The following is a 19890-nucleotide window of genomic DNA, read 5'->3' on the forward strand; positions in this document are numbered from 1 at the left end:
GCCAAAAAAATTTGCGCCATAAATTACGCAATAAAAAGTAGCATTTTGCGTCATCGCGAGCCTAGTAAGCCCACGAAAATTTTGAAAAACAGACTCCAAGTTGCAACTAACTGAAACCCCAGGTAAGAAAAAAATACCTAAAATCTCCCATAAACATAATTTCCATGCCGAAACTGTTAAACTGCAAAGGGAAATGCACAGACCTGACTCATGGCAAATATATACTATATACATTTAAAACTTTATAATATAAAGTGCCAAACATAGCTGAGAGTATCTTAAAAAAACAGAATTTATGCTTACCTGATAAATTACTTTCTCCAACGGTGTGTCCGGTCCACGGCGTCATCCATTACTTGTGGGATATTCTCCTCCCCTACAGGGAAAGGCAAGGAGAGCACACAGCAAGAGCTGTCCATATAGCTCCCCCTCTGGCTCCGCCCCCCAGTCATTCGACCGACGGTTAGGAGAAAAAGGAGAAAACTATAGGGTGCCGTGGTGACTGTAGTGTATAAAGAAAAACATTTCAAACCTGATTAAAAAACCAGGGCGGGCCGTGGACCGGACACACCATTGGAGAAAGTAATTTATCAGGTAAGCTATGTCCACCACCCGTTTAGGTATCGGAAAGGCATTAGGGTGCACCGGGACCTCTAGGAACTTGTCCATCTTGCACAAGTTTTCTGGGATGACCAGATTGTCACAATCATCCAGAGTAGATAGCACCTCCTTAAGTAATGCGCGGAGATGCTCTGATTTAAATTTAAATGTCACAACATCAGGTTCTGCCTGCTGAGAAATTCTTCCTGTATCAGAAATTTCTCCATCTGAGAAACCCTCCCTCACTGCCACTTCAGACTGATGTGAGGGTATGACAGAAAAATTATCATCAGCGCCCTCCTGCTCTACAGTGTTTAAAACAGAGCAATCGCGCTTTCTCTGAAATGCTGGCATTTTGGATAAAATATTAGCTATGGAGTTATCCATTACTGCCGTCAATTGTTGCATAGTAACAAGCATTGGCGCGCTAGAAGTACTAGGGGTCGCCTGCGCGGGCATAACTGGTATAGACACAGAAGGAGAAGATGTAGAACTATCTCTACTTCCTTCATCTGAGGAATCATCCTGGGCAACCTTACTATTTGTGACAATACTGTCCTTACTGTGTTTGGACGCTAAGGCACAATTATCACATATATTTGAAGGGGGAACCACATTGGCTTCCATACATACAGAACATGATCTATCAGAAGGTACAGACATGTTAAACAGGCTTAAACTGGTTAATGAAGTACAAAAACCGTTTTAAAACAAAACCGTTACTGTCTCTTTAAATGTTAAACAGGGCACACTTTATTACTGAATATGTGAAAAACTATGAAGGAATTATCCAATCTTTACCAAATTTTCACCACAGTGTCTTAATGCATTCAAAGTATTGCACCCCAATTTTCAAGCTGTTAACCCTTAAAATGTGGAAACCGGAGCCGTTTGCAATTTTAACCCCACTACAGTCCCAGCCACAGCCTTTGTTGTGACTTCAACTATCCCAGGGGGGTATTTCAAGCCTTCTAGGAACTTTTTCAGTGGACACCAGACCCTCTCACATGCATCTGCATGCACTGTACTTAAAAGAAACTGCCCAATAATTTTGCGAAAAACAGAATTTATGCTTACCTGATAAATTACTTTCTCCAACGGTGTGTCCGGTCCTCGGTGTCATCCATTACTTGTGGGATATTCTCCTCCCCCACAGGGAAAGGCAAGGAGAGCACACAGCAAGAGCTGTCCATATAGTCCCTCCCAGGCTCCGCCCCCCCAGTCATTCGACCGACGGTTAGGAGAAAAAAAGGAGAAACTATAGTGTGCCGTGGTGACTGTAGTGTATAGAGAAAGAAATTCTTCAAACCTGATTAAAAAACCAGGGCGGGCCGTGGACCGGACACACCGTTGGAGAAAGTAATTTATCAGGTAAGCATAAATTCTGTTTTCTCCAACATTGGTGTGTCCGGTCCACGGTGTCATCCATTACTTGTGGGAACCAATACCAAAGCTTTAGGACACGGATGAAGGGAGGGAGCAAATCAGGTTACCTAAACAGAAGGCACCACGGCTTGCAAAACCTTTCTCCCAAAAATAGCCTCCAAAGAAGCAAAAATATCAAATTTGTAAAATTTGGCAAAAGTGTGCAGAGAAAACCAAGTCGCTGCCTTACATATCTGATTAACAGAAGCCTCGATCTTGAAGGCCCATGTGGAAGCCACAGCCCTAGTGGAGTGAGCTGTGATTCGTTCAGGAGGCTGCTGTCCGGCAGTTTCATAAGCCAATCGGATAATGCTTTTCAGCCAGAAAGAAAGAGAGTTAGCAATAGCTTTTTGTCCTCTCCTCTTACCAGAGTAAACGACAAACAAGGATGATGTTTGTCTAAAATTCTTTGTTGCTTCTAAATAGAACTTTAAAGCACGGACTACATCTAAATTGTGTAACAAACGTTCCTTCTTTGAAAATGGATTCAGGCACAGAGAAGGAACAACTATTTCCTGGTTAATATTCTTGTTGGTAACAACTTTTGGAAGAAAACCAGGCTTGGTACGCAAAATAACCTTATCTGAATGGAACACCAGATAGGGTGGATCACACTGCAAAGCAGATAATTCAGAAACTCTTCTAGCAGAAGAAATAGCAACCAAAAACAGAACTTTCCAAGATAGCAAATTGATATCTATGGAATGTAAGGGTTCAAACGGAACCCCCTGAAGAACTGAAATAACTAAATTTAGACTCCAAGGAGGAGTCAAGGGTCTGTAAACAGGTTTGATTCTGACCAAAGCCTGTACAAAAGCTTGTACCTCTGGCACAGCTGCCAGTCGTTTGTATAACAAGACAGATAAAGCAGAAATCTGTCCTTTTAGAGAACTCGCTGACGATCCCTTATCCAAACCTTCTTGGAGAAAGGAGAGGATCTTAGGAATTGTAATCTTCCTCCAGGAGAATCCCTTGGATTCACACCAACAGATATATCTTTTCCATATTTTATGGTAAATCTTTCTAGACTCAGATACTCTGGTCCAAGCCAGAAAACCTATCACTGAATCTGAAAACCCACGCTTGGATAAAATCAAACGTTCAATTTCCAAGCAGTCAGCTGCAGAGAAACTAGATTTGGATGTTCGAATGGACCTTGTACTAGAAGATCCTGTCTCAAAGGTAGCTTCCATGGTGGAGCCGAAGACATATTCACCAGGTCTGCATACCAAGTCCTGCGTGGCCACGCAGGAGCTATCAAAATCACCGAGGCCTTCTCCTGTTTGATCCTGGCTACCAGCCTGGGAATGAGAAGGAACGGTGGAAACGCATAAGCTAGGTTGAAAGTCTAAGGTGCCACTAATGCATCCACTAGAGTCGCCTTGGGATCCCTGGATCTGGACCCGTAGCAAGGAACCTTGAAGTTCTGACGAGACGCCATCAGATCCATGTCTAGAATGCCCCATAATTGGGTCAACTGGGCAAACACCTCCGGGTGGAGTTCCCACTCCCCCGGATGAAAGGTCTGACGACTCAGATAATCCGCCTCCCAGTTTTCCACTCGTGGGATGTGGATTGCAGACAGGTGGTAGGAGTGATCCTCCGCCCATTTGATGATCTTGGTCACCTCTCTCATCACCAGGGAACTCCTTGTTCCCCCCTGATGGTTGAAGTAAGCAACAGTCGTCATGTTGTCTGATTGGAATCTTATGAATCTGGCCTTTGCTAGTTGAGGCCAAGCCCGGAGAGCATTGAATATCGCTCTCAGTTCCAGGATGTTTATCGGGAGAAGAGACTATTCCCGAGACCATAGACCCTGAGCTTTCAGGGAATCCCAGACCGCGCCCCAGCCTAATAGACTGGCGTCGGTCGTGACAATGACCCACTCTGGTCTGCGGAAGCTCATTCCCTAGGACAGGTGATCCTGAGTCAGCCACCAACGGAGTGAGTCTCTGGTCTTCTGATCTACTTGAATCACTGGAGACAAGTCTGTATAGTCCCCATTCCACTGTTTGAGCATGCACAGTTGTAATGGTCTTAGATGAATTTGCGCAAAAGGAACTATGACCATTGCTGCAACCATCAACCCTACTACTTCCATGCACTGAGCTATGGAAGGCCGTAGAACAGAGTGAAGAACTTGACAAGCATTTAGAAGCTTTGACTCTCTGACATCTGTCAGGAAAATCTTCATTTCTAAAGAATGTATTATTGTTCCCAAGAAAGGGACTCTTGTTGACGGAGACGGGGAACATTTTTCTATGTTCACCTACCACTCGTGAGATCTGAGAAAGGCTAGAACAATGTGTGAGCCTTTGTCTTTGAAAGAGACGACGCTTGAATTAGGATGTCGTCCAAGTAAGGTGCCACTGCAATGCCCCTGGGTCTTAGAACCGCTAGAAGGGACCCGAGCACCTTTGTGAAAATCCTTGGAGCAGTGGCTAGTCTGAATGGGAGAGCCACAATAGGTAATGTTTGTCCAGAAAGGCAAACCTTAGGAACTGATGATGATCTTTGTGGATAGGAATATGCAGATACGCATCCTCTAGATCCACGGTAGTCATAAATTGACCCTCCTGGATTGTAGGTAAAATCGTTCGAATAGTTTCCATTTTGAACGATGGAACTCTGAGAAATTTGTTTAGAACTTTTAAATCCAGATTTGGTCTGAAAGTTCCCTCTTTTTTGGGAACTACAAACAGATTTGAGTAAAAACCCCTGAACTTGTTCCACAGTTGGAACTGGGTGTATCACTCCCATATTTAACAGGTCTTCTACACAATGTAAGAATGCCTGTCTACTTCTTTGGTTTGAAGATAAGTGAGAAATGTGGAACCTTCCCCTTGGGGGTAGTTCCTTGAATTCTAGAAGATAACCCTGAGAGACTATTTCTAGTGTCCAGGGATCCTGAACATCTCTTGCCCAGGCCTGAGCAAAGAGAGAGAGTCTGCCCCCTACTAGATCCGGTCCCGGATCGGGGGCTACCCCTTCATGCTGTCTTGGTAGTAGCAGCAGGCTTCTTGGCCTGTTTACCCTTATTCCAGCCTTGCATTGGTTTCCAAGCTGGTTTAGTCTGGGAAGCGTTACCCTCTTGTCTAGAAGCTGCCGAGTTAGAAGCATGGTCCGTTCCTGAAATTGCGAAAGGAACGAAAATTGGACTTATTCTTAGCCTTGAAAGGTTTATCTTGTGGGAAGGAATGGCCCTTTCCCCCAGTGATGACTGAAATAATCTCTTTCAATTCTGGCCCAAAAGGGGTCTTACCTTTGAAAGGGGTATTAAGCAATTTTGTCTTGGAAGATACATCCGCCGACCAAGACTTTAGCCAGAGCGCTCTGCGCGCCACAATTGTAAACCCTGATTTTTTTGCCGCTAACCTCGCTAACTGCAAAGCGGCGTCTAAAATAAAGGAATTAGCTAACTTAAGTGCGTAAATTCTGTCCATGACTTCCTCATACGGAGTCTCCCTACTGAGCGACTTTTCCAGTTCCTCGAACCAGAACCACGCCGCTGTAGTGACAGGAATAATGCACGAAATAGGTTGAAGGAGGTAACCTTGCTGTACAAAAATCTTTTTAAGCAAACCCTCCAATTTTTTATCCATAGGATCTTTGAAAGCACAATTGTCCTCAATAGGAATGGTCGTGCGCTTGGCTAGAGTAGAAAACTCCCCCTCGACCTTAGGGACTGTTTGCCATGTGTCCTTCCTGGGGTCGACCATAGGGAACAATTTCTTAAATATAGGAGGAGGGACAAAAGGTATGCCTGGCTTCTCCCACTCCTTATTCACTATGTCCGCCACCCATTTAGGTATCGGAAAAGCATCAGTGTGCACCGGGACCTCAAGGAACTGTCCATCTTGCACAATTTTTCTGGGTTGACCAGATTGTCACAATCATCCAGAGTAGATAGTACCTCCTTAAGTAATGCGCGGAGATGCTCTAATTTAAATTTAAATGTCACAACATCAGGTTCTGCCTGCTGAGAAATTCTTCCTGTATCAGAAATTTCCCCATCTGACAAACCCTCCCTCACTGCCACTTCAGATTGGTGTGAGGGTATGACAGAAAAATTATCATCAGCGCCCTCCTGCTCTACAGTGTTTAAAACAGAGCAATCGCACTTTCTCTGAAATGCTGGCATTTTGGATAAAATATTAGCTATGGAGTTATCCATTACTGCCGTCAATTACTGCATAGTAACAAGCATTGGCGCGCTAGAAGTACTAGGGGTCGCCTGCGCGGGCATAACTGGTATAGACACAGAAGGAGATGATGTAGAACTATGTCTACTTCCTTCATCTGAGGAATCATCCTGGGCAACTTTACAATTTGTGACAGTTCTGTCCTTACTTTGTTTGGACGCAATGGCACAATTATCACACTATATTTGAATGGGGAACCACATTGGCTACCATACATACAGAGCATGATCTATCTGAAGGTTCAGACATGTTAAACAGGCTTAAACTGGTTAATAAAGCACAAAAACCGTTTTAAAACAAAACCGTTACTGTCTCTTTAAATGTTAAACACGGCACACTTTATTACTGAATATGTGAAAAACTATGAAGGAATTATCCAATCTTTACCAAATTTTCACCACAGTGTCTTAATACATTCAAAGTATTGTACCCCAATTTTCAAGCTGTTAACCCTTAAAATGTGGAAACCGGAGCCGTTTTTAATTTTAACCCCCAGCCACAGCCTTTGCTGCAACTTCACCAATCCCAGGGGGGTATAAGATACCAAATGAAGCCTTCTAGGAACGTTTTTAGTGGATTCCAGACCCTCACACATGCAGCTGCATGTATTGAACTCAAAATTAACTGCACAGTAATGGCGCGAAAATGAGGCTCTGCCTACTACAGAGAAAGGCCCTTCCTGACTGGGAAGGTGTCTTAACAAGTGCCTGGTGCTAAAAACGTTCCCCAATGTTATAAAAGTGTGAAATACAACTTCAAACTGCATATAATTCTTAAATAAAGCAATCGATTTAGCCCCTAAAAGTGTCTCCCAGTTTATAGCCCATAATAAGCCCTTTATTCTGTTTGAGACTAAGAAAATGGCTTACCGGTCCCCATGAGGGGAAATGACAGCCTTCCAGCATTACACAGTCTTGTTAGAAATATGGCTAGTCATACCTTAAGCAGAAGAGCCTGCTAACTGTTTCCCCCAACTGAAGTTATCTCATCTCAACAGTCCTATGTGGAAACAGCAATCGATTTTAGTTACTGTCTGCTAAAATCATCTTCCTCTCACAAACAGAAATCTTCATCCCTTTCTGTTTCAGAGTAAATATTACATACCAGCACTATTTTAAAATAACAAACTCTTGATAGAAGAATAAAAAACTACAACTAAACACCACAAACTCCTCACCATCCCCGAGGAGATGCTACTTGTTCAGAGCGGCAAGGAGAATGACTGGGGGGGCGGAGCCTGGGAGGGACTATATGGACAGCTCTTGCTGTGTGCTCTCCTTGCCTTTCCCTGTGGGGGAGGAGAATATCCCACAAGTAATGGATGACACCGTGGACCGGACACAACAATGTTGGAGAAATGAGGCTCTGCCTAATACAGTGAAAGGCCCTTCCTGACTGGGAAGGTGTCTTAACTAGTGCCTGGTGATAAAAAACGTTCCCCAAATAATAAAAGATTGAAATCCACTTCAAACTTTAAATAAAAACTTAAATAAACAATCGATTTAGCCCTTAAGAGTGTCCACCAGTTAATAGCCCATAATAAGCCCTTTATTCTTTCTAAGTCTAAGAAAATGGCTTACCGATCCCCATGAGGGAAAAATGACAGCCTTCCAGCATTACACAGTCTTGTTAGAAAATGGCTAGTCATACCTTGAGCAGAAAAGTCTGCAAACTGTTCCCCCCAACTGAAGTTCTCTCATCTCAACAGTCCTGTGTGGGAACAGCAATCGATTTTAGTTACTGCTACTAAAATCATACTCCTCTTTTAAACAGAACTCTTCATCTCTTTCTGTTTCAGAGTAAATAGTACATACCAGCACTATTTTAAAATAACAAACTCTTGATAGAAGAAATAAAAAACTACAACTAACACCACAAACTCCTCACCATCCCCGTGGAGATGCTACTTGTTCAGAGCGGCAAGGAGAATGACTGGGGGGCGGAGCCAGAGGGGGAGCTATATGGACAGCTCTTGCTCTGTGCTCTCCTTGCCTTTCCCTGTAGGGGAGGAGAATATCCCACAAGTAATGGATGACGCCGTGGACCGGACACACCAATGTTGGAGAAATTATATCTACTTACCAGAAGACACCCATCTACATATAGCAGACAGCCAAAGCAGTACTTACATATCAGTAGAAGTAATGGTAGAGGAGTATAATGTCGATCTGTAAAAGGAGGCAGCAGATGAATCCCTGCGACCGATTTACAGAGAGCCTTAGAATAGATTTCCCATAGGTGAAAACATGCTGTCATCAGGCAATACTCCCTTCACATCCCTCAGACAAACAATGTACTTTTAGAGGAATTTGGGCTTCAAAATGCTTAGAAATGCCTTTTACAGAAGAAATCAAGCACATCTTGCTTCACCACCTCCATGAGAGGCAAAGTTTGTAAAACTAAGGTATGAGTGAGGTGGGAGGTGTATTTATAGGCATTTGAGGTTTGGGAAATTTTGCCCCTCCTGGTAGGAATGTACAGTATATCCCATATGTCACTAGCTCATGAACTCTTGCCACTTACATGAAAGAAAAGTTTTTTTGTTTTTTTATTTATTTTATATTTTCTGCAGGGTAGTATCCCCCCTTACCTCACAACCTCCCTGATCCCCCCAAACAGCTCTCTAACCCTCCCCCCTCTACCTATTAGCAGCGATCTTAGGTACTGGCAGCTGTCTGATAGTACCCAGTTTGCAGCAAAATAGGAGATTTAAAAATTTTGTTTTTTATAATACTTGTTTTTCTGTAGTGAAGCTGCCCCCACTCAATACCCAAACCCCCTCCTAGATCCCTTTTTTTCCAAACTACCCCACATATGATCCCCTCATGGCCCCTCCTTCCCCCTCAATCACGCAACTGGATTATTTTTTTTCTGAGCGGTCCCACCCACTCTCGCCCTCCTCTCGCCTCCTCCAGCAATAGGCCGCCCACCCACCTCCCTTCTTACACTCCCACCCACCAACGATCGGTCCCACAGCTGCCCGATGCAGAGAGGGCAATAGAGTGGCCCTCTCTGCTTCGGTAACTCTGCAACTCTATTTCTGCAGTGCCCCACTCATGGGGCATGCAGAAATAGTGCAATTTCACAATTTTGAGCGAGATCGTGGCAGAGAGAAGCCCAGGACTGCAGCGACGTACATGGTATGTCGCTGGTCCTTAAGAGCATAACGACCAGTGTCGTACAGGGTACGTCACTGGTCGTTAAGGGGTTAAAGTCAAGAAAAAAATTAAATGGTGGTCTCTTATAATATCGGTGAAAAACCCTTAAAACACCTTTAAAAAAAACAATAAAAAGGAGTTACCTGAAGTCTATTTTGCATAGATAGTTATTTTGCTCTGCTGTGGACAATTTAATTAAGGACTCCCTCTAACCTACTCAGAGACAGGCCTGGGATTTTACTCTAACCTAATCAGAGACAGATACACAAACCAAACAAAACAAAGTCCTAGCACCAAGGGAAATTCGCTTCAATGTTCTTCATAACCTGTGGTTAGTGAATGTATAGCCTGGATCTATTTGCACTGTTTCAATAAAATCTTTCTTAGTCAAAAATGTCTTTGCTTCAATACAGCTTCAGTATGTACAAAGGTTATTTCTCTTCACTTAAATAGGATAAACTTTAGGTTTCGTCTTACCCACTCTCATCCGTATGTCGCTGCTGCAGTTTGGCGTCCCGCCAATGTGTAAATGTGTGTCGGTCCACAGGAGCGTACAAACAAACAAACAAACAAACAGACCTTTCCTGGTCCTGCTCCCTCCTCGATCACTCCAACTTCAGCCTCCAATACTCCAGCCTCTAACTCGGAATGAGGTGATGTAAGACTTGGCGTCCCGTCTCTGAGAAAGTGCCGGTCCACAGGAGCTGATAAACTCACTTGGTCTCGCTCCCTCCTTGATCACCTCTCTGTCGGCTCTGCTCACTCTCCCTTTAAGATCCATAGCTGAAACCGTTGCAGTGCTTTCCAGGATATCACCTTTTTTACACAGGATCTGGTTCTTGAATCTCTGAGTGTCTGTGCTCTCTCTTTGGCCTCAAAAGTGTATAATTCACAAAGCGATCAGAAGATCAATTGAGGAGCACCAGACATAAATCTTTATATAAAACTTAACCTTTATTAAGCCCACCGGCTCATGTATAAAACTTTAACAGTTCATTTCTTCACATAATACAGATAGATCAGTATTTCTCCTGCTTACGCGTTTCGGCGATAGCCGTAGTCATAGCTTGAGAAATTTACAAACATAGAACACCTTTAAAATCCCCACCAAAATCTGATTGGTTGTAAAAACTTAACTGAGTGCTATCTGATTGGTTCTTTATCCATGACTCATTCCCTTCTCTAATCCACCTGAACAGGTGTGGTATTAACTATTGACATTCTAAGATGTCTCTTATATGTGCAGCTTATCGTATATTTAATGCGTGTTTTTATCTCAATAAAATGTATCTTTTTAAACCTTACATTATATCATTGTATTTTCGATTTGACCTGTACAATTTTCGCTGTGCCAAATATAGCTTTTAACATACTATAGCTCAGTTTGATCTTTATAATGAAGACTTACGTTTGATCATTTCTATAAATGAAATTTTCTGCACTGACATCCATTTGACGCTTGTTTTAATTTATATTATATTAGTATGCTAATCAGAGACAGGCCTGGGATTTTACTCTAACCTACTCAGAGACAGGCCTGGGATTTTACTCTAACCTACTCAGAGACAGGCCTGGGATTTTACTCTAACCTACTCAGAGACAGGCCTGGGTTTTCACTCTAACTTACTCAGAGACAGGCCTGGGATTTCACTGCTGGGATAGCTAACTTTAAAAAACATGAATAAGCTGTATTGATTTCTTTAGACCTGGATATATGTAAATGGAAGTGTGTTAATGGGTTAAATAGATTTCTTCTTAGTTATAAGTTACTGAAAAGGTATCAGTGAGTTAATAGGCAGTTGAAGATTTATATATACTGGGACCTATGGAATAATAGGGACTAAAACATAGCAAAACTAACTATATCCTTTTTCCTAATTAAATAAGTATATTACATTTGTTGAAAGGATGCTTTTCTAGGAAATGTATCTGTGGTTCCAATTGCATTTAAAGTATATTTTACTTGAGACTATTGGTGGGCACTTAATGAACAGTTATTTTTATGAATATTGTGAAATAGAGTAAATATCTGAAACTGAAAGTGGTAACACTATTAGTGGTTAAATGTATTAATATACTAAGGTTGAAAATTAAATAACCAAGTCACAACTTGATACCCTGTTTTAGAACCATTTGAGATTGAACACTTGTATAATACACAGTTGACAGGGGTATAAAGAGGGTTTGTTTATACTACACATATAATTGTAAAGTGCTAGTTTATGGAAAAATTCTTTAAAAACAGCAATATGCCTCCTAAAAAACAAGGGGGAAAGCAAACAAGGCTATCACTTGACAGGTTAACAGAAAACCCATCTTTAGCTATTGAAAATTTACCAGATAGAGAAGGTACAACTTTAATTACCCAGATAACAGAAATGTTAATTCCAAAAATTGATGGAGTTCAGAAAGAAGTTAAGAATGTAAAAGTTCTCAATCTAGTCTAGGGGAATCAGAGCAAAGAATATCTGATATAGAGGATGTATATACAAATTTAAATGAAAGAATTATGGAGCTTTAGAAACAAAATAAATCTCTAATGATGAGATTGGAAAACTTAGAAAATTGTTTGAGACAGAAAAATCGTAGAGTCATAGGTGTTTCGGAATTAGTAAAGGTAAATGACTTAAAATAATTTGCAGATGTACAACTTCTTGCCCTACTGCGTGTTCCAAAAGAAAAGGGACCCTTTTATGTTGAAAGAATACAAAGAATTAATTCAATGAGGAAAAATAATTTCTCACGAGACTTCCCTAGACCAGTTATTATTGAATTTTGCGAGTTTAAACACTAAGATTATATCTTTAATGCATATAAACAAAACAAATCAGTTAAGTTTCAAGATAGGAACATTTCACTGTATCAGGACTATGCAGCACACACAGCAAAGGCTAGGAAAGAACTCATCCCGCTCTGCAATGAATTAAACAATAAGCGGTTTCAAGCTTACGTATTGTTCCCAGCAAAATTTAAAATTATACTACAGGTTGAAATCAAAATCTTTAATGATAAGGAAGAAACAACTACATTTCTGGAAACCTACATTTCTATGTAGATTCATTGTAAAAAATGACTGTAGGGGGATAAACAGAGCTTATGCTCTTTATACGGAACTGAAGCAGTTTCAACCTTCAATCAAAAACAATATTATGTACAAAGGGATCTTGACAGCCTGGTTCAAGATTAGTAAAATGCTTAAATTTCCGATAAAAGGATCAATCTATTTACCAATAAGAGGGAACCCAAACTTTCAGCCAGGCAATGACTCAAATATATTTAAGGAATGGGAGAGAGTGGGGATTTATAGGATAGTAGACTTATTAGACACAGTGAATAAGACTATGCGAACATTTCCAGAATTACAATACAGATATAATCTACCAGAAACACATAATTACACATATATTTAATTATCACATTATATAAAGGGAATTATAAATAGTCCAACATTTGAATGGGAACCTCATCCCTTGTATGAGATGCTAGAAGGATTTCCAAAAGGAAAATTCTCTTATTCTGCCCTATATAAAGCTCTACTGGACTCTAGTTCATGTAAGATAAGGGTTAAAATTCTGGAGGGGTGGTAAAAAGAAGCCTCCATACAGATAGGCACTAAGGATATGGAAAAAAAGCCAATATACATATTATAATAACCACACATGAGTCATATTTTAGAGAAGCACAAATTATCTGCTAGAAGAGTCATTGAGTTGTCTGTTTTTTAATACGAATCCCCTTATCTTCAGGATAAGGTAGATTTGCCTTTTATCCTAAGGTTGTGTCTTTAGATATATAAGTCAGGTAATTCTTGTCCCTTCATTATGTCTTAATCCTAGAATCCTTCATAGAGGCTTATTCATAATTTGGATGTTGTAAGGGCCTTCAATTATTATAAGGGCTTCAGCCAAACTTCTAGTTTGTCTGTTCACTTTTCTGGTTCCAGGAAGGGGCAGAAAGCTTTTGCTATGTCTTTGGCTATTTGGTTAAAACGTTTGGTCAATAAGGCTTACTTGTAGGTGAACAGTACACAGCTATGTGATAATCGAAAGCCAGAAAAAAAGTGTAGTAAACGGCACTATACGCCACAATATACAAGCAGGTCCTGATCAATTCAGGTTAAATGGCACTCTCACACATATACTGTATATATAGAGCGGTCTTACCAGTCTCGCCCGTAGAGTACTTCACCCTGGAGCATAACTCTAACCATACACAGGTTCCTCTTTGGAATACTTGGAGGTGGGACAGCCTCCATATAGACAACTTACAGCTCTTTCTTTTTAGTTTCCACTTGCTGAGCTTTTTAGAAGGAGGTTTCTGTTGACTAATTTTGCAAGGTAACTTCTTTTTTTTTTAATACTTTTTCTAAATTGTAGTATTTTTATGTTTTTTTTTGCTTCTTCTAAGGCTGCCTTTGGTAGGCAGTCCTTCAGGCAGTGGTCTCAGGATATTTTTTATTTCACTAGTGGCAGGGAAGATTAATTCCCAGGAGTAATGGATCGTGGACTCTTACAACCATGAAGTAAATTAATTTATCAGTTAAGCATAAATTATTTTTTTTCTTTTACTTTGTATGCATTAAACTGGCATTTAACCTGGGATAATCATATTTTATTTTTTATTTATTTTTAATTGAATTGGTTACTTTTTTTCCCCGCTTTTTATATATTGCAAATGTAAAGGCAACTGGCCTACATTTTACAATTTTTAGATCATAATAAACTACAAAAAAGTGCTTGTTATTGCAAGATCTTAGTTTTATTTCCCTTTTCATGCTGGAGGAATCTTATTATATCAGCATTTGTGTGAGGAGGTTAGGGTATGTGGAACTCAGAATGCAGAAATAGATACACTGAACAACAAAAGTCTTTTGAAAGCTTTGCTGAATGATAAGTAAAAGAACAGTGGGTAGTTCAAATTGAAGATCACAGAAACAGCAAGTTTGAACAAAAGCCCAATGCAGAACACTAAAGTCCTATACAAAGTTCAGAATACTTAAGTAGGTTGCAGTAACAAAGTCCAGTGGGCACTGATGTTTGAATTTCACAGTAGAGGGTTAGACTGTCATGGGATACAGCAGGCACAGCTGGTTTGAGGAAAGCTGTCCCTGGTATAGCAGACAAAGTATACTCAGCGGGCACAGGATACCCAGTGGGTACTGTTGGTGAGACTGTCACAGAATACCAGGTAGGTACAACAGGCACAGCTGGTTTGAAGAAAGCTATCACTGGTATAGTAGACAAAGTATACTCAGTGGGCACAGGATACCCAGTGGGTACTGTTGGTGAGACTGTCACGGGATACCAGGTAGGTACAGCAGGCACAGCTGGTTTGAAGAAAGCTATCACTGGTATAGTAGACAAAGTATACTTAGAGGGCACAGGATACCCAGTGGGTACTGTTGGTGAGACTGTCACGGGATACCAGGTAGGTACAACTGGCACAGCTGGTTTGAAGAAAGCTATCACTGGTATAGTAGACAAAGTATACTCAGAGGGCACAGGATACCCAGCGGGTACTGTTGGTGAGACTGTCACGGGATACCAGGTAGGTACAACAGGCACAGCTGGTTTGAAGAAAGCTATCACTGGTATAGTAGACAAAGTATACTCAGAGGGCACAGGATACCCAGTGGGTACTGTTGGTTAGACTGTCATGGGATACCAGGTAGGTACAGCAGGCACAGCTGGTTTGAAGAAAGCTATCACTGGTATAGTAGACACAGCATACTTAGCAGGCACAGGATACCCAGCGGATACTGTTGGTGAGACTGTCACGGGATACCAGGTAGGTACAGCAGGCACAGCTGGTTTGAGAAAAGCTGTCATTGGTAAAGCAGACACAGGATACTCAGAAGGAGCAGAATACCTAGCGGGTACTGTCGGGGAGACTGTCACAGGATACCAGATAGGTACAACAGGAAGATCTGGTTTGACGAACGCTGTCACTGGTATAGTAGACACAGAATTCTTAGCAGGCACATGATACCCAGCAGGTACTGTTGGTGAGAGTGAAATTAAATAACAGATAGGTACAGCAGGCGCAACTTCAGAAGCAAGGTGAGCATACACTGGTATCAGGTAAGTTTTCTTTGCTTTTAGGAACCAGGTGAGCATGTGCAGGTGTACGGTAAGTAGGCTTGGCATCTGGAACAAGATCAGCAAACGCAGGTAACAGGTAAGTATGCTTGGTCTCTAAAAAAAGGTGAGCATATGCAGGTATCAGGTAAGTATGCTTGTTCTCTGGAACAAAGTGAGCATACGCAGCTAACAGGCAAGTATATGAAACCACAGAATTTCTCAAAATGAGAGAAAAAAAATATTGTTCTAGCAGCTTTCCAAAACTAAATCACCATAATTGTATTAATTTAATTAATATTAACCCCCCCTTTTTCACAAAACCAATTCTCACATTACCTCCCACTTCTCCGCTTCTAAGCCTACCACTTCCCTAACACACAGTTCCCATAGACCAAAATGTAAAGGCACTTTTCAGTGCCAACACCCCACTCCCACCAACTTTAGACCCCAAAATTGCCGTGCGAAGTTGTTTTTAATTTTAAAAAAGCTATTTTTTTAAATAAAAACTACCCTGCCCTGTATTTTGAGGGCATTTGGGGCACTTTTAGAAAATTAACCATTATCTAATCTCTGGTTAATTTTCTGAGCTTGCGGTAGCAATAACCAGCCACTTGTAATCTAGCCCTTAGTGTTTGTTAATTTTTGTAACTTAGGTTTTAACTTAGAGGTGAGTGGGGGATAGGTGTTAGGTAGTTAAGTAGTGAAGGGGTAGTTTGCGATGGGGTGTTGTGACAGTATAGGGTTAAATAGGTTAGGGGGTATTGGCAGTATAGGGGTTAAGTAGTATAGGGGGTGTTTGCAGTGGGCTATTGGCAGTATACGGGTTAAGTAGTTTAGGGGGTGTTTGCAGTAAGCTATTGGTGGTACAGAATTTAAGTAGTGTAGGGGTTATTTGTGGTGGGCTATTGGCGGTATAGGCTTTAAGTAGTACAGGGGGGGATTGTGGTGGGCAATTAGCAGTATAGGTTGTTAAGTATTGTAGAGGGTGTTTGCTATGGGCTATTGGTGGTATAGGAGTTAAGTAGTGTAGGGGGTGTTTGTGGTGGGCAATTAGCGGTAAAGGGATTAAATAGTGTATGGGGTGTTTGCAGTGGGCTATTGGCGGTTTAGAGGTTAATAGGTTAGGTAGTATATTGCGATGGGCTATTGGTGGTTTAGGGGTTAATAGGTTAGGAAGTTTATTGCAGTGGGCAATTGGCGGTTTAGGGGTTGATAGGTTGGGAAGTTTATTGCAGTGGGCTATTGGTGGTTTAGGGGTTAGTTAGTGGAGGGTAAGTTTGCGATGGTGGGTTATGGCGGTTTAGGGGTACATAGGTTTAGTTAATAGGCTCTGTGCTATATATTTAAAAGGGATCATTTACTTTACAGCACCTGCACTGTGTGAAACACATTTGCTTACCTTTCTGTGTGGCTTGCTCTGGGGTTATATAGCTCCCCTCAGCAAAAATAGGACTATACCACATTGGGTGAGACTCTGTGACAGAGGAGGAGTCTAGAGTTGCTGTCAGACACTGACGGTAAGCTGTCTATGCACCATGTGAGTTAAAAACAAAGTATGGACACCTTGGGTCTTAACATTTAACAACAGAAGTGCATCTATGTCTAGTTTAGTTATTTTAAAGTTGTTTTAAAAAAGTTCAGTGTTTCACCAAAGAAAAAAATGTGCTCATCAAGCAGGGAAGAGTCATGACCTTCTAACCTCCTCTTTGATTGGAATTCCATTTAGTTCTTCTAGAGATAGATTGAATGAGGTTTGCAAGAGTGTGCACACAAGGAAAATACAAAGGAAAATATTCCTTGCAATTAAAGGTGTTTGTAAAACATTTTGTAGTAGGATAAGCACAATTACTTTATTTTATACACCAATAGTATGTGCAGTTTGTTTATTTATTTTGGTGTCTGTATGTCTATCAATTTATGGTTAGCAGGTCAGGTTCTCTACAGGATGCTGACTTTATTTGCTAACGGTTCAACCTTACCAGTTTCATCCCAAAGTACAAGGTGACCTGTTTTGCTTTCAATGTAACTGTGCCCTCATGCCTCCTGCTTGCTCTGCCAGTGTTACAGATTCACATTTACTTGGTATATGTGTTAATGGTAAAAGAAAATGACACTCATGTGCCTTGTGGCCATAATTTCACTTTAAATCACATTATCATTGTTTCTTACTGCAGAGTGAGTGTACACGCAAAACTTATCAAGTTCATGATACCAGATGTTTACATTACAGAGCATTACACATCCTGAGAGCCAGGGAGTAACATATCGTAAACCTTTTACTAAGGCTCTTATCTTTTTAGATTATTCAACATCAACTATATACAAATGCCCCTTCATATGTTCTAAAAAATGTGTGTCCGACTTCCTTGTACTCGGTATCAGTTAAATCCTAAATTACAAATAAAAATGTCACCCCTGCCATGTAAAAAAATGTAACCATGGGTGTCCATCCAATGGCAACCATTCAGCCCTTCATTGAATTTAATTTGTTTTCATTAACCAGAGTGTATAGATTATATACATATAAATACAGTGTGTATGTGTGTGTGTATGTAAGTTTGTGTTTGTATAAAACAATAATTGTGAGGGGGTAGAAGTCTTGGTGAGTTCCCACAATATTATTTGTAGGGCTTGAATATCGCTTCCTCCCAGAACTTTCTATCATCGGGGCCAGGAAGAGAACTGGGCATGCAAATTTAGGGCTTGCATCCATTCAGCTGTAATTAAGTTTGCGCAAGGTAGCAAAACAAAAATTATGCTATCGTGAGCAATTTCATTTTTTTCGACTGCTTCTGATGGCGCGTTATACCTCAATATCGGCAGCCAGGGTTCGGCGGCTGAAAGTATTTTCACGTCCCATAGAAAGTATTAGAAGCCGTTAAGCGATAACTTATACCAGGTTTCCAATTAAGCGGAAAACGTTAGTACATTGTTACAGGCTGTTGGTACACTGAGAGAAATTACACCCATTTAATCTAAGTGTAAAAGAGGAAAATTTAGATTTGTCAGACCTATTTCCCATTGACATTTTAACAAATTGTAATACGTAATATTTGTTGTCCCATGTATAGGAATAGTGGCAATTATGTTCTTAGGGAAATATCAATATGTATTTGAATATAAAAATACATGCAAGCACATATCTACATAATTCAAACTAGACCTATGCCTAGGGCAGCAATACATATTACATATTAATAAAGTGGAAAATATAATTATAATAAAAAATAGTATTTGCTTATAAGTAAAAACATAATTTATGCTTACCTGATAAATTTATTTCTCTTGTAGTGTATCCAGTCCACGGATCATCCATTACTTATGGGATATTATCTCCTCCCCAACAGGAAGTGCAAGAGGATTCACCCAGCAGAGCTGCTATATAGCTCCTCCCCTAACTGCCATTACCAGTCATTCGACCGAAAACATGCAGAGAAAGGAAAACCATAGGGTGCAGCGGTGACTGTAGTTTAATGGAAAAATTACCTGCCTTAAAGTGACAGGGCGGGCCGTGGACTGGATACACTACAAGAGAAATAAATTTATCAGGTAAGCATAAATTATGTTTTCTCTTGTTAAGTGTATCCAGTCCACGGATCATCCATTACTTATGGGATACCAATACCAAAGCTAAAGTACACGGATGACGGGAGGGACAGGCAGGCTCTTTATACGGAAGGAACCACTGCCTGAAGAACCTTTCTCCCAAAAACAGCCTCCGAAGAAGCAAAAGTGTCAAATTTGTAAAATTTGGAAAAAGTATGAAGAGAAGACCAAGTTGCAGCCTTGCAAATCTGTTCAACAGAAGCCTCATTCTTAAAGGCCCAAGTGGAAGCCACAGCTCTAGTAGAATGTGCTGTAATTCTTTCAGGAGGCTGCTGTCCAGCAGTCTCATAGGCTAACCGTATTATGCTACGAAGCCAAAAGGAGAGAGAGGTAGCCGAAGCTTTTTGACCTCTCCTCTGACCAGAATAAACGACAAACAGGGAAGACGTTTGTCGAAAATCCTTAGTTGCCTGTAGATAAAATTTCAGGGCACGGACTACATCTAGATTGTGTAGCAGACGTTCCTTTTTCGAAGAAGGATTAGGACACAAAGATGGAACCACAATCTCTTGATTGATATTCCTGTTAGTGACCACCTTAGGTAGGAACCCAGGTTTAGTACGCAGAACTACCTTGTCTGAATGAAAAATCAGATAAGGAGAATCACAATGTAAGGCAGATAACTCAGAGACTCTTCGAGCCGAGGAAATCGCCATTAAAAACAGAACTTTCCAAGATAACAACTTGATATCAATGGAATGAAGGGGTTCAAGCGGAACCCCCTGTAAAACATTAAGAACTAAGTTCAAACTCCATGGTGGAGCAACAGTTTTAAACACAGGCTTGATCCTAGCTAAAGCCTGACAAAAAGCTTGAACG

This window comes from Bombina bombina, chromosome 1 (genome assembly GCF_027579735.1).
Source record: "Bombina bombina isolate aBomBom1 chromosome 1, aBomBom1.pri, whole genome shotgun sequence".
Taxonomy (NCBI): domain Eukaryota; kingdom Metazoa; phylum Chordata; class Amphibia; order Anura; family Bombinatoridae; genus Bombina; species Bombina bombina.